Source organism: Triturus cristatus, chromosome 2_2 (assembly GCF_964204655.1).
Source record: "Triturus cristatus chromosome 2_2, aTriCri1.1, whole genome shotgun sequence".
In the NCBI taxonomy this organism is placed as follows: Eukaryota; Metazoa; Chordata; class Amphibia; order Caudata; family Salamandridae; genus Triturus; species Triturus cristatus.
Window position 1 is genome coordinate 1,034,491,960 of NC_140582.1, and position 16,140 is coordinate 1,034,508,099.

The following is a 16,140-nucleotide window of genomic DNA, read 5'->3' on the forward strand; positions in this document are numbered from 1 at the left end:
AAATAATTTTCTGAAAAACAAAAAATAGATTCACATTTTTTTCACATTTCTTCACTATGTTATAATAATAACATACAATTGCAAAACTTCCACTAACAACTTCCAGACCCAGTGCTGCAACGTGATGGAGCACGAAAGATGAGCACTAGGATGACAAGTAGTGCCATAGAACATACAGCAAGTATTTATTTAATTATTTACATACTCCTTTACAATTTATATATAACTGCACTACCTCATACTTTTCACCCTTCCGCCACACCCCACCACCCCACACCACTTTCTCTGCAACCCTGTATGCACAACTTTATAAATAGTATTTAAATAAAAATTGAATCTATGTACTTAGAATGATATTATCAACCAACAGCACACATAAAAAATGTCATTATTACCTAACAATTTTATCAACAAGTTTGCAAACATAACACTGCACCCAGGGCTTTAACTGCAGGGGGTGTCTGTGGGGATGTGACCACCAGCACTTTATGTTTGGGAGCCTCGAAACGGGTCTTTATAGGGCTCTATTTTTCGACCTCACAACGTGATCCGTTTTATTTTTCTTTATTGCACTGCAGTGACACTGTGAGAGCATGCACATTGCTCACTACTTAGAAGTGCAGACATCATGCCAAGTGACTCCCATTGTAGGAGAAGGGAAATCCTTTAAAGAGAGCCATTTTCTCTCAGTATTTCCCTTCTCTTTTTGCAACGCACCATCAACATCATCATGGGGTGATTAGCAGACAGACCACCAGGCGTGCAACGCCTATTGCCCCGGACTCTCTGACACAGCTTCCCGGGCACACACACAGAGCCGCACCCGAGTACTTCACCGGTCTTCAAAACATAATTTTTTTGTAAAGGAGACACTGTTCTTTTTCACCCCTTTTTACAACCCCTACATGCCCACTCTGCCTACTGCTGAAAGATTAGGCTCCCCCGAAATTTCCCTCTGGTTGCGCCTCTGCAAACGACCACAACAAGTCAACTCCAGCATGAACTGCTCTCACCTTACACACGGTCTTGTTTTAGTGCTAAGAAAACACACACTTTGCCTGCCTCACTAAGTTCTCACACCCCCTCTTTAAAATGGACATAAAAGCTTTCCAATTACTTTTATATTCCTATACTGTACCTCACATGGAAATATAGAACTCTAGGTTCTCACCACCCCAAATTAGCTCTCTGGTATACTTTCTCAAATATAAGAAGTACAGGTTTTCAGTCACGGGCACATTAAAACAGTGTACCTATAAACAACTCGACAAAACGTTATGTTTCTAAATTAACGTATTACACTTAAAAGCTCCTTTACATTTCTTTCGCCAGATGTACCTTTGTTTAAAACACCACCAGAGAAGGGTGTTGAAGTATGCTCCACAAAGAGTAACTCAAAACTTTGCTATTCTTTACTAAAAAATCCGCCTGTCAATGCTTTTCGCAAGCCTTTTCAACGCCTTAAGAGGGTAGCTGGAGGAGTATAATACATCGTATTTAAGATCGGGGCGGACGATGCACGGAAATAAGAAAGAATAGTTGAATAAAGGGCGAGTGGATGCATGGCCAGATGCATCAATGGATAGATACATAGATCAAAGTATCAATGTATGGATGGATGGAAGGATGAATGAATGCAAAGACCAGTACTTACGATAGACGGGTGGGCTGATAAATGCTTAGGATTGATTCTGGGACAGATATATCTATGCATATATAGGCGTATCGCTGCATGAATGGCACAGTTCTTACTATAGGCGAGTGCGCTCATAGATGCTTAAGATAAGCGGACAAACATATTTATGTATATATATAAGTAGGAATATTTGCATCAACTAAAAGATGGTTGAATGGCGCAGTGCTTAGGATGCATGGATACTGCGCTTTAATTGGGCCGGGTCTGGGGACCAGCAAATATTTTCAGGCAGCCTCCAAACGACTCTCTACCAGGCTCTATTTTCGGCCCTCTCAAAGATAGTCAATTTTTTTTTTATTAAACTGCAGTGACAGCATGCACATCGATGTACTCATGCTTATTTTGCTCACTACTGAGAACTGGAGACATTACGCTAGGTTACCCACGTTGTAGAAGAAAGGGAAATCCTTTAAACAATGTTTTTTCCGAACCTACGATAATTGGAGAGGATTTTCTACAGCACACAATGATACTTATCTTGATTTAGACCACGCCTCAACTTGCATAACCCACACCCCTTTAAGAGCTTTGCCCCCCTCTTTTAGAGCACCCCCACCTTTTTTTCTCCCACTTAGAACTCTAACTACACCATAGTAGCAAACAAACAGTGCAACCTTCCATTAAAATCTACAATGGAACCAAGTTTCATAATTTTCCATCAACGCTATCAGCCTTCTACGACAGTTCAAGAGTGTCTATCAGCACAAAGATGTGTTATCCACAGAAATGTTGTGTAATTTCTGTACCTGCCTGCTGGAACACTCATCACCAAAACGTATTAAAACATGGGAATTTGCCAGCAAAACATATACCATACCATAAATCGATTCATAAATGGGCACACTGCCACTGCACCACCCTCTTCCCCATCCTTCCTTAACTTCACAAAATTAAAGAAAGAGCCACACCAAACTTAGTAAACACACTATACCAATACAAGAACTTAATTTCAACAACCGTCTACCGGAACGCTCATGAGCAAAGCGTATTAAAACATACAAATTTGCGGGTAAAACATATACCATGCCATAGGGCACTTTATAAGTGCTCCCAGTGGTACTACATCACCTTCAGTAGCTCGACATCTGCACATTACTAAATTTTGTGTTTTAATCAGAAACATACCCACCTCCCCACACCCACCCCTCCTTAACCGTACAAAATCACACAGAAACCCCCACCATTCCTAGTAGTGCCACTATACCCATACACAGGCTTAATTTTAACAGGTGTGTGCCGGAACACTTATCAACAAAAAGTATTCAAACATGCAAATTCGTGGGAAACACATAAACAATACCATAGCACGGTTAATAAATAGGCCCACTCAAACTACATTACCTTTACTAACTACACATGCCCACATTACAAATGTTCGTCTTATAATCAGCAACATACGCACATCCCCCACCACCACCCATCTCTTGCTTAACCTTACGAAGTCAAACAACGAGTCCCAGCACTCCCGTTACCGCCACTATAGCCATAGATAGACTTAATGTCAACAGCTGTCTGCCGGACCGCTCATCAGCAAAACCTATTAAAACCTGAAATTTTGCAACTCAAACATACACCATACCAGAAGACGGTTTATAAATAGTCACAGTACCACTACACCACCTCAACACCCGCCCTTGCTTAACTTTACGCAATAAAAGAAAGAGCCCCAGCAAATGTAGATTCGCCACTATAGCCAAACAGAGGCTTAATTTCAAGAGATGTCTCCCGAAACGCTCATCAGCAAAATGTATTAAAACATGCAAATTTGCGACTAAAACATATCCCATGCCATAGAACGCTTTATAAGTGCTCTCAGTTTTACTAGATCACCTTTAGTAGCTCGACATCTGCACGTTACTATATTCTGTGTTTCAATCAGCAGCATAACAACCTCCCCCACACCCACCCCTGCCCTTGTTTAACAGTACAAAATCAAACAGAAACCCCCACCATTCCCAGTAGCGCTCCTATACACATATACGACGTTAATTTTAACAGGTGTCTGCTGGAACACTTATCAGCAAAAAGTATTCAAACATGCAAATTGGCGGGTAAAACATAAACCATCCCAGAGCACGGTTTATAAATGGACCCAGTCAAACTACACCCCCTTTACTAGCTAGACATCTATATGTTACGAAAGAGTGTAGAGTGTATAGCAGGGCATGGGGAGAGTAAGAAAAGTTCTAATTCCCAAACTTTTGATATACAGTCCCTTTACTGTATCTATATTAAAGATATTAAATGGAATGAATAAATTGACGAGTGTCTCAAAAGGGATAGTGAAGCTCACCATCAGTAAAACACGAACCACTTCAACACCTACATATATCCGCCACAGCGACACAGCCTGACAAATAGTATCAATTATAATCACATGTAGTTTTCTAATGTCAACAAAGCCATACAGAAAATATTTCGCACATTTAAATTTTTTTTATCTCTCACACATTTATAAAACATCTCTTCTAAAGAAGCACTCCCCAACTACTTCTATTCCATAAGAACAGACAATAATTAATATGTTTACTACCATATATTTTAGTATATCTACCTTTTTATTATTCAGTAGTCAGAAACTACAAAAACTATTCACTATACCCAAATGTACACCAGAAACCATATTCATATTTATCTCAACTTAGGATCACATGATTCACACTATGCGTACATATAAAAGGAACGTATCACTTTTCCTATCTCCATCTCCTCTCCATGTAATCTCCAAACACTGTACACGGCCCCACTGTACAACAACCTACCCTGACTTACATTCAAACCTACCTCTCAGTGTCAAAAATAAGACCACAACCTGCCCACATAACTTTTCTGCATTTCGTTTTATCGCTTTTAACTTAATAACACATACGTCTCCTACCACTACCCCCACCCCACTATTTCCACAAAAAGTATCAGTTGCAAACATGCAACATTTTCTTTATCTCCCCAAATACATTACAAACCCAAATTAACGCTGTACCTCATTTTCAAAACAATACAGTCCTATAAAGATGAGAAACTACACTTCTTCTGTGTGAAAGATTCATAAACATATACAAAATACTTATATAACAACAGCTCAAATTTTATGCATATTTCATAACCAATATCAAACACTACACTTTACTAACACTATATTACTTTGAAATAAAAAATACTTTCAAAATTAAAAACATCACCTCAATTACTTAATCAATACTATAAAACACATAACGCACCTTGTTCATTTCTAACTCACCTTTGTAGTTGTTATCCAGATTTCAAATGACACACGCATACAATTCTCTCTTTCTCACATAGTACATGTAAAGCTCCGACTTCATCAAGAATGAAACCAGGAGTGGCACAATTTCTCTGTCTCTCCACACATAAATACATGTAACGACATTCCAAAACTTACCTCCATTGGTTAATTTTGAATTTTCCTTCCGAAAAGCTACTTATTATTCCGCGCCACATACAGGTCACAAGTTCAACCTATTTTATCACCACACTTTCTGGAACCTTCTACGACACCTGCAGGTTAAAAGTTCATCTTTTTTTTTTAACCTAACGATATACTTTTGCAACATGTTATCGAACATTTAACGGCACATGCACATTAAAAGTTCACAATAGGGGTCAGTAGTTCATCAGCTTTATTCCCGACTCCAGCAGCACCTCACCTTACGCCCCCAGCGCCATCAGACCCATAGGAGTCAGTGCTTTCCACTTTCCAAATACAAAATTCATTTCATACACACAAATTTACCTTCGCACTCCTTATAAACACATGCTGACACTTCTTCCACAGCTGTACTGCAGCATCCATGGCACATGACTTCACAGCATAAGACACACAATTTAGACTCACGCTCTAATCCCCGAGTCCTGCACCACCTCACCTTAGCAGCATCACACTCTAGGCAATACCTCACTTGATTTTCGTAGCCTAGCACTTTCACACCAGTAGGTATGATTAGTTCACTTCGCACTCCCTCTATAGCACACCCTAAACACCCCACAGAGGTTACAGTGCTCCTACTCTCCTATTTCCCACTTTATTCACCCTTTTGCCCCTTACTTGCTTCAACGGAATAACAAAATGGCGGCCAACACTTCCTCCTTCCATGAGACTCTAGACAATACCTCACATATTTTCCGTACCCAGAACTCTAGACAATACCTCACATATTTTCCGTACCCAGGACTTTCACACCACTACGGGTCAGTATTTCATCCTAGTAGGTATAAACACATGCTGACACTACTTCCACAACTGTACTGCAGCGGCCAGGGCAGATGACTTCACAGCATAAGACACACAGTGCAGCGCACAAGCTCACCTTAGAAACATCACACACTAGCCAATACCTCACTTAATTTTCGTAGCGTAGAACTTTCACACCGGTAGGTATGATTAGTTCACTTCGCACCCGGGTGGGGGTGGTGGTAGGAGACGTATGTGTTATTAAGGTAAAAGCGATAAAACGAAATGCAGAAATGTTATGTGGACAGGTTGTGGTCTTATTTTTGACACTGAGAGGTAGGTTTGAATGTAAGTCAGGGTAGGTTGTTGTACAGTGGGGCCGTGTACAGTGTTTGGAGATTACATGGAGAGGAGATGGAGATAGGAAAAGTGATAAGTTCCTTTTATATGTATGCATAGTTTGAATAATGTGATCCTAAGTTGAGATAAATATGAATATGGTTTCTGGTTTGCATTTTGGTATAGTGAATTGTTTTTGTAGTTTCTGACTAGTAAATAATAAAAAGGTAGATATACTAAAATATATGGTAGTAAACGTATTAATTATTGTCTGTTCTTATGGAATAGAAGTAGTTGGGGAGTGCTTCTTTAGAAAAGATGTTTTATAAATGTGTGAGAGATAAAAAAAATGTAAATGTGCGGTATATTTTCTGTTTGACTTTGCTGACATTAGAGAACTAAATGTGATTATAAGTGATACTATTTGTCAGGCTGTGTCGCTGTGGCGGATATATGTAGGTGTTGAAGTGGTTCGTGTTTTACTGATGGTGAGCTTCACTATCCCTTTTGAGACACTCGTCAATTTATTCATTCAATTTAATATCTTTAATATAGATACAGTAAAGGGACTGTATATCAAAAGTTTGGGAATTAGAACTTTGTTTACTCTCCCCAAGCCCTGCTATACACTCTACAGAGTGTTTAAACGACTTTTGTAACATATAGATGTCTAGCTATTAAAGGTGGTGCAGTTTGACTGGGCCCATTTATAAACCGTGCTATGGGATGGTTTATGTTTTACCCGCTGGGGCTCGTTGTTTGATTTCGTAAGGTTAAACAAGGGATGGGTGGGGGTGGGGGAGGTGCGTATGTTGCTGATTATAAGACGACAATTTGTAACGTGGGCATGTGTAGTTACTAAAGGTAATGTAGTTTCACTGGGCCCATTTATAAACAGTGCTATGGGATGGTTTATGTTTTACCCACCAATTTGCATGTTTGAATAGTTTTTGCTGATAAGTGTACCGGTAGACACATTTTAAAATTAAGCCTGTGTATGGGTATCGTGGCTCTACTAGGAATGGGGGGTTTCTGTTTGATTTCGTACTGTTAACCAAGGGCGGGGGTGGGTGTGGGGGAGGCAGTTATGTTGCTGTTTGAAATACAGAATATAGTAACGTGGAGATGTGAGCTACTAAAGGTGATGTACTACCACTGGGAGCACTTATAAAGCGCCCTATGGCATGGTGTATGTTTTACCCGCAAATTTGCATGTTTTAATACGGTTTGCTGATGAGCTTTTCAGGAGACATCTGATGAAGTTAAGGCTGTGTATGGCTATAGTGGCGCTTCTGCGTTTTCTTGGGCTCTTTCTTTTATTGCGTAAAGTTAAGCAAGGGTGGGTGTTGAGGTAGTGTAGTGGTACTGTGACTATTTATAAACCATCTTATGGTATGGTGTATGCTTGAGTTGCAAAATTGTAAGTTTTAATAGCTTTTGCTGATTAGCGTTCCGGCAGACACCTGTTGACATTACGTCTATCTATGGCTATAGTGGCGGTAACGGGACTGCAGGGGATCGTGGTTTGATTTCGTAAGGTTAAGCATGGGTATGGGTGGGGGTGGGCGATGTGCATATGTTGCTGATTATAACGGACATTTGTAATGTGGGAATGTGTAGTTAGTAAAGGTAATGTAGTTTGAGTGGGCCTATTTATTAACCGTGCTATGGTATTGTTTATGTTTTTCCTGCGAATTTGCATGTTTGAATACTTTTTGTTGATAAGTGTTCTGGCACACACCTGTGAAAATTAAGCCTGTGTATGGGTATAGGGGCGCTACTAGGAATGGTGGGGGTTTCTGTTTGATTTCGTACGGTGGTCGGTGTGGGGGAGGTGGGTATGTTTCTGATTAAAACACATAATTTAGTAACGTGCAGATGTCGAGCTACTGAAGGTTATGTAGTACCACTGGGAGCACTTATAAAGTGCCCTATGGCATGGTACATGTTTTACCCGCAAATATGTATGTTTTAATATGCTTTGCTCATGAGCGTTCCGGTAGACTGTTGTTGAAATTAAGTTCTTGTATTGGTATAGTGTGTTTACTAGGTTTGGTGTGGCTCTTTCTTTAATTTTGTGAAGTTAAAGAAGGATGGGGAAGAGGGTGGTGCAGTGGCAATGTGCCTATTTATGAATCGATTTATGGTATGGTATGTTTTTCTGGCAAAATCCCATGTTTTAATATGTTTTGGTGATGAGTGTTCCAGCAGACAGGTACACAAATTGCACAAAATTTCTGTGGATAAGACATCTTCGTGCTGATCGACACTCTTGTACTGTGGTAGAAGGCTGATAGCGTTGATGGAAAATTATGAAACTTGGTGCCATTGTAGATTTTAATGAAAGGTTACACTGTTTGTTTGTTACTATGGTGTAGTTAGGGTTCTAACTAGGAGAAACAAAAGTGTGGGTGCTCTAAAAGGGGGGGCAAAGCTCTTAAAGGGGTGTGGGCTATGCAATTTGGGGCGAGGTCTAAATCAAGATAAGTATCATTCTGTGCTTTAGAAAATCCTCTCCAATTATCGTAGGTTCGAAAAAAACCATTGTTTAAAGGATTTCCCTTTCTTCTACAATGTGGGTAACCTTGCGTGATGTCTCCAGTTCTCAGTAGTGTGCAAAATAAGCATGCGTACATCGATGTGCATGCTGTCACCGCAGTGTAATAAAAAAAAAAAGGACTATCTTTGATCAGGCCGAAAATAGAGCCTGGTAGAGAGTCGTTTGGAGGCTGCCTGAAAATAAGTGCCGGTCCCCAGACCCGGTCCAATTAAAGCACAGTATCCATGCATCCTAAGCACTGCGCCATTCAACCATCTTTTAATTGATGCATATATTCCTACTTATATATATGCATAAATCTGTTTAGCCGCTTATCTTAAGCATCTATGAGCGCACTTGCCTATAGTTAGCACTGTGCCATTCATACAGCGATACGCCTATATATGCATAGATATATCTGTCCCAGAATCAATCCTAAGCATTTATCAGCCCACCCGTCTATCGTAAGTACTGGTCTTTGCATTCATTCATTATTCCATCCATCCATACATTGATACATTGATCTATGTATCTATCCATTGATGCATCTGGCCATGCAACCACTCACTCTTTATTCAACTATACGTTCTTATTTCTGTGCATCGTTTGCTCCCGATCTTAAATACGACATATTATACTCCTCCAGCTACCCTCTTAAGGCGTTGAAAAGGCTTGCGAAAAGTATTGACAGGCAGATTTTTTAATAAAGAATAACAAAGCTTTGAGTTACTCTTTGTGAAGCATACTTCAACACCCTTCTCTGATGGTGTTTAAAACAAACGTACATCTAGCGAAAGAAATGTAAAGGAGCTTTTAAGTGTAGTACGTTAATTTAGAAACATAACGTTTTGTCGAGTTGTTTATAGGTACACTGTTTTAAAGTGGCCGAGACTGACAGATACTGAATACCTGCACTTCTTATATTTGAGAAAGTATACCAGAGAGCTAATTTGGGGTGGTGACAACCTTGAGTTCTATATTTCCATGTGAAGTACAGTATAGGAATATAAAAGTAATTGGAAAGCTTTTATGTCCATTTTAAAGAGGGGGTGTGAGAACTTAGTGAGGCAGGCAAAGTGTGTGTTTTCTTAGCACTAAAACAAGACCGTGCGTAAGGTGAGAGCAGGTTCATGCTGGAGTTGACTTGTTGTGGTCGTTTGCAGAGGCGCAACCAGAGGGAGATTTCGGGGGAGCCTAATTCTTTCAGCAATAGGCAGAGTGGGCATGTATGGTTTGTAAAAAGGGGTGAAAAAGAACAGAGTCTCCTTTACAAAAAAATTATGTTTTGAAGACCGGTGAAGTACTCGGGTGCGGCTCTGTGTGTGCGCCCGGGAAGCTGTGTCAGAGAGTCCGGGGCAATAGGCATTGCGCGCCTGGTGGTCTGTCTGCTAATCACCCCATGATGATTTTGCTGGTGCGTTGCAGAAAGAGAAGGGAAATACTGAGAGAAAATGGTTCTCTTTAAAGGATTTCCCTTCTCCTACAATGTGAGTCACTTGTCATGATGTCTGCACTTCTAAGTAGTGAGCAATGTGCATGCTCTCACAGTGTCACTGCAGTGCAATAAAGAAAAATAAAACGGATTACGTTTGTGAGTTCGGAAAATAGAGCCCTATAAAGACCCGTTTCGAGGCTCCCAAAAATAAAGTGCTGGTGGTCACATCCCCACAGACACCCCCTCCAGTTAAAACCCTGGGTGCAGTGTTATGTTTGCGAAGTTGTTGATAACATTGTTAGGTAATAATGGAAATTTTTATGTGTGTTGTTTGGTTGATAGTATCATTCTACGTACATAGATTAAAAATGTTTAAAATACTATTTATAAAATTGTGTGCGGAGGGTTGCAGAGAAAGTGGTGTGGGGTGGTGGGATGTGGCGGAGAGGTCAAAAGTATCAAGTAGTGCAGTTATATATAAATTGTAAAGGAGTATGTAAATAATTAAATAAATACTTGCTGTATGTTCTATGGCACTACTTGTCATCCTAGTGCTCATCTGTCGTGCTCCATCACATTGCAGCACTGGGTCTGGAAGTTGTTAGTGGAAGTTTTGCAATTGTATGTTATTATTTTAACATAGTGAAGAAATGTGACAAATAATTGAATCTTTTTTTTGTTTTTCAGAAAATTATTTAGTTTGGATTGAAATTTGGAAATGCCTAGAAAAAGTGAAAAAAAAGAGAAGAAAAATTTATATTTGACGAAAAGGAAAGATCTTGAAGTAGAAAAAAATGTGAGAAGTTGAGAAACTGTTTGTTTGAGTAAAAGCAAAAGACAATTTTTGAAAAAAATATTACGAACATTTAATGAGAAAAACATCACACAAAGCAAAACGAAGAATTTTTCAAGTAAGGTGAAGCAGAGTTCAATTTCAAATACGAGGAAAAGGAAAGATGATAAAGAAATAGTATCTGGTACTCGGAGACAAAAATAATTTCAAGAAATTCGTAAGAGACTTTTTCCATCTAGAGTGATTCAGAATTTATTGAAAACATGCTGCAAATATAAAAGAAGAATGTTCCAATTCAAAGAGAAGCAGCGTATTGAAAGTATAGTGGATACTGCTTTCAATTTGAAACAGAAGTTGTTCATTTTGATTTTAAATCGAATGAAAGTATTGGATAAAATAGTCAAAGTATTGAAAGACAAAAGTAGAAAAAAAAAGACTTGTGAACAGAACCAACTTTTGTAAAATCTTTAGTGAACATTGGAGACATACTTCTAGTACTGAGTCTTTTTTTAATGAGGAAATTGACTTCCAGGAAAATAGTTTATCATTTGCAGTTGATACTGGAGGTCGGTGCTACGAAGTTCAGGATGGTGTTCCTCTTCCAAAGGAGGAAATGGTTGGTAAAAGTGCAGAAGAGTTAATAGCTGAAGAAGTGCAAGGGAAATTTCCACGAGATCCTATTTATAAGTGGAGTTGTAGTAGCATTTGTAGTTTTCGATAGGAATCCATTGATATAATGCGAAATTTGCTTCGAGAATATACTCCGAAAAGTATAAAACAGAAGATTAAGTTGTTACAAGGACTAGATCCATGTAATGTAAGAAAATATACTGAGAAGTATGGGCATTCTCTGGCTTGTCCTTCAAGAAAAGTTTGTAAAAGTGTTTTTCATCATTTGAGGATGTTAGCAGTACACCATTCAGAAATGCGGAACTTTGTAAAGAAACTGTACTATGTAAAAAGTCCTGCATTAAGTTTAAGTGAACTGAATGGAAGTCTTTTATATGGTTCTATATCAGATGTTCAAAAAAAGTGTGATGATATTGAAATGCGATATTTTCGTTCAGAAGAGCAGTTCATAGAAAGTGAACGTTTGACAATTACAGATGTTGGAGGAGATGAGAAAGTGATTAGCACTGATCAGTTTGAAGACGAAATTGGAAAGTTTAATGTAGTATGCTCTGAAATACCAAACCATGTTTGTGTTTGTTGTTGACGTACTCATTATAAAAGTCAAAGTAGGAATGTTGATTTGTATTTGAAAAGTGAAAAGGAGAACAATGGTAAGTAGGAAGAATTTGCAACTTACTTGTTTGTTGAAGGTCGATTTGAGTTAGGTAGTGATCAACGTATATGTAAATATTGTTACAACAAATTAGAAGAGAACAAAATGCCTGCTAGAACAGTGCATAATAAGTTGGAGTTACTAGCTATCCTGCAGGAGCTTGCCAAATTGAATACATATGAGTCCGTTCTAATTTAATCTTTTCATCCTTTTCAAATTATAATTCGGATGGAGCCTAAAACAGGTAAACTGCCACCAACAGACTTGCAAAGAGGGGTAAAAAGGAAGAGTGGTGTACTTACCGTTGGATTTTAAAAAAAACATTGAAACTATTGCTGGAGAGAAAGAGGAAGATGTGACAGTAGTTGTTTTAGTAAATAGTGTACCCACAAAGAGTCGTAAAATATGGCAAGAATTTGTGGATGTTAATAAATTTGAAAAGGCTACCTTATATCTTATAGAGAACAATATTTATTACAAAAATGTAAATGTGGATGAACAGGTAATACGTTTAGCAGATGATTTTGAAATTTCAAGTGGGCAAATAAAGAAAGTGAACAAGTCAAGGACTGAAGAGATTTATGAACATTATACAATATGTCCTTTGCATTCAAAAGAAGTGATAGGGAGTAGCATTGAGTTACTTCAAATGAAAAAAGCACAGGAAACTCCAATGAGTGTATGGGAGAAAAGCTTGGAAGCTCGTTGTTTTTCACAGTTGTTTCCTACTGGAGAAGGTGGACGATATGATGACCGACCTGTACGGATTCCTGCTTCAGAATATCGGTCAAAAAGATTATATTCTAAAGATCCTAGACTTTGACAGTGCATTCCATACATATTTTACCTTTTGTTTGAAAGTGATCTGTCTTCTCCCTCGTATGCAGTGAATCATATACTTAAAACTGGAGTTCATGAATCACTTCTTTCTGTGAAAGAATTTGTGGAGAAAGTTCAAGAAGCAGATGAAAATTTAGAAGCACAGTTAATCAATTTGATGGCATGTCAACGTGGAACAAATGAGTATTGGTATCGTCGTCATGGAGAACTCAAGTGTATGTTACGGAACTTAGGTACACCAACATGGTTTGTCACACTTAGCTGTGCAGAGTTTGCATGGGAAGATTTGCTTGAGTTTTTAAGAGAAGCGAATTCTAATATAAAAAATGTTGAAATCAAGACTCCTGGTGAACTGTATTCTTTGGATCCTGTAAATGTGTGCGGATATTTTAATAATTAGTTTCTAGGTATGAAGTATTTTATCTGTAATAAAAAGAATCCACCTCTTGGAGAAGTTACCGATTTCTTTTGGCGAAAGGAGTATCAAGCAAGAGGTGCACCTCATATACATATGCTAGTATGGATCAAGGATGCACTTAAATTTGGAAATGATTCTGATGAAACAGTATTGTCTTTCATCGAACAGTATGTGACATGTGAGATTCCAAGAGAAGGAGGAGATAGAAGCTTGAGACAGCAAGTTTTACATTTCCAAAGTCACCGTTGTGGAAAGTATTGCAGAAGAAAATACAAGTCAAAGGATAATTTTACACCAAATGTCGGTTTGGTTTTCCCCATCCAGTCATTTGTAAAGGAAGAGTACATTTTTTTTTTCTTCTGTGAGGCACACAATAACTCGGAAATCTCCAAAGAATACCTACAACTTAAAAAGAACAGAAGTGTCAAAGTATATCAAAGACTACAATCCAGTCATTTTAAAAATGTGGAATGCGAACATGGACATCCAGTATGTTGTGGATAACTCAATTGCTGTTGCACGTTATGTTACATCGTACATAACAAAATCTGAAAAAACATAGATGAAACAAACGTGGGAAGAAATTGCACAAGAGAATAGTCTTAGCAAAAAATTGTACAGCTTTAATTTGAAAATGCTTTCCCACCAAGAAATTGGATCGTATGAATGTTCAGACCGCTTGTGTTCTTCAAGTTTATATTCAAAGTCACGAGGAATCATTTGGGTAAGTTTAGGTCTTGCCTGCAAACGAAATAGAGTGTTGAAATTAACCCTGGGCAAAGCACTACCCTACGCTCGCGTAGTTTACGAAGTTTGCGCTACTTCACACTACTCGAATTGCACGTAGCACAGTGCAAACACGCGTAGCGTAGCGTAGTGTAGCGGTAATTCTTTGCTTGCTCGCGGTCCTCATTGTCAAGTTGGCGACCACGAGCAAGCAAAATGACATCCCGGCGAGACTTTTTCCACGTTCGCAATCAGCAAAATCAAGTTGCCAATCGCGAGCGTGGAAAATAAACCTCCTGGTGAGATTCTCAACACGGGGAGGTCAGGTTTCTCATTGTGAGTGGTCGCGTATGCTCGCGACCGCTCACGATGAGAAACTACCAGCCGCAATGAGAAAGCTGCCGCTCGAGTAAAAATCTACTCGAGCGGCAGAAAACTATAGCTCGCACTGTGCAAGATGCCGTTTTCAATGATTGCACAGTGCCGGACGCTTGTCCACACTGTGTAATCATTGAAAACGGCATCTTGCACAGTGCGAACAGGGTACTACGCAGTTCGTGAAGTGCTACGCGTAGCTCGCATAGTGCGAAGGGTAATCTTATAAACCACAAGAAACTTAGTTGTGAAACTCCAGATAAGCGAGAATTTTACTATTTAGCACTTCTGCAGCTGTTTAAACCATGGCATAGCGAAAGTGAATTACTTGGAGAGTTTGACTGCTACGAAGATTCTTTTAATGCTTATAAAGATAGCATTCGATGTCCCATTTTCCCTACATATTTAAAAATGTTGAATGATGAAGTTGAACAGGAAAAGACTATTATAGCTGAAATAGCTCATGAAAGTTCTCAAGATAGTCAAAGTAGTGGTCCACGTAGTCAAGATCCTCTTGGACAACCAATGCTGGAAAATGAGGCAGCGATTGCTATGCATGAAGTTGAAATTGCAATGCAACAAGCCCACGAGGAGAATATAACATTGGAAAAGTTTGAAGAACCAGTAAATGTTGAACAAAAAGAAATATATGTGCAAGTGAGAGAACGGATAGAACATGGTTTGTTGCATGAAAAAAAAGAATATCTGTGTTCATCTTTTAAACCTCTTCAGTGGTCAGGTTGGGACAGGTAAAAGTTTTTTAATTAAAGTTTTGACCAGTTATCTTCAAAAGACTACTGATTCACATTTATGTTGTGAGGTAACAGCTCCAACTGGATTAGCTGCATACAATGTAAAAGGAGTTACTTTGCATATATTATTGATGTTACCAGTGGAGCATGATAATAAATTAGAATATCAGAAGTTGTCTGGAGAAGCTTCTTATGAAGTTTCAAGAGTGCTGAAGAAAATGAAACTTTTATGTATTGATGAGGTGAGCATGGTCTCAAAGTTAATGCTTGCTTTTGTACACTTAAGAATGCAACAGGTATTAAACACAGATTACGATGTTTTCTTTGGGGGAAAATATGTAATTGTATTTAGAGATCTGCTACAACTAACCCCTGTAAAAGGAGAACCAGTGTTTAAAACTCTTCTACATGAAGACACTAAGAAATCTTTGGAGAGTATTGGAAATGTGAATCTGTGCTTAGATTTAGAATATAAAGAACTCACTCAGAATATGCGACAAGCAAGAGATGAAGATTATGGAAATATTCTAAAAGATGCAAGAATTGGTGTTCTAAGAAAACATGGTAAACAAGCTTTTCAAAGTCGTCTACTAAAGAACTTGTTTACAAATGAAAACACACCAGCAGAAGTAATGTACAAGAAAATGAAAGAAAAAAAGTCTATGGTTTGCCTAATGCCCACAGTGGAAGAGTGTTATACATTTAATAGAGAACTTATGAAATTGGAAAATCAAGAAATAGTTCACATTGAAG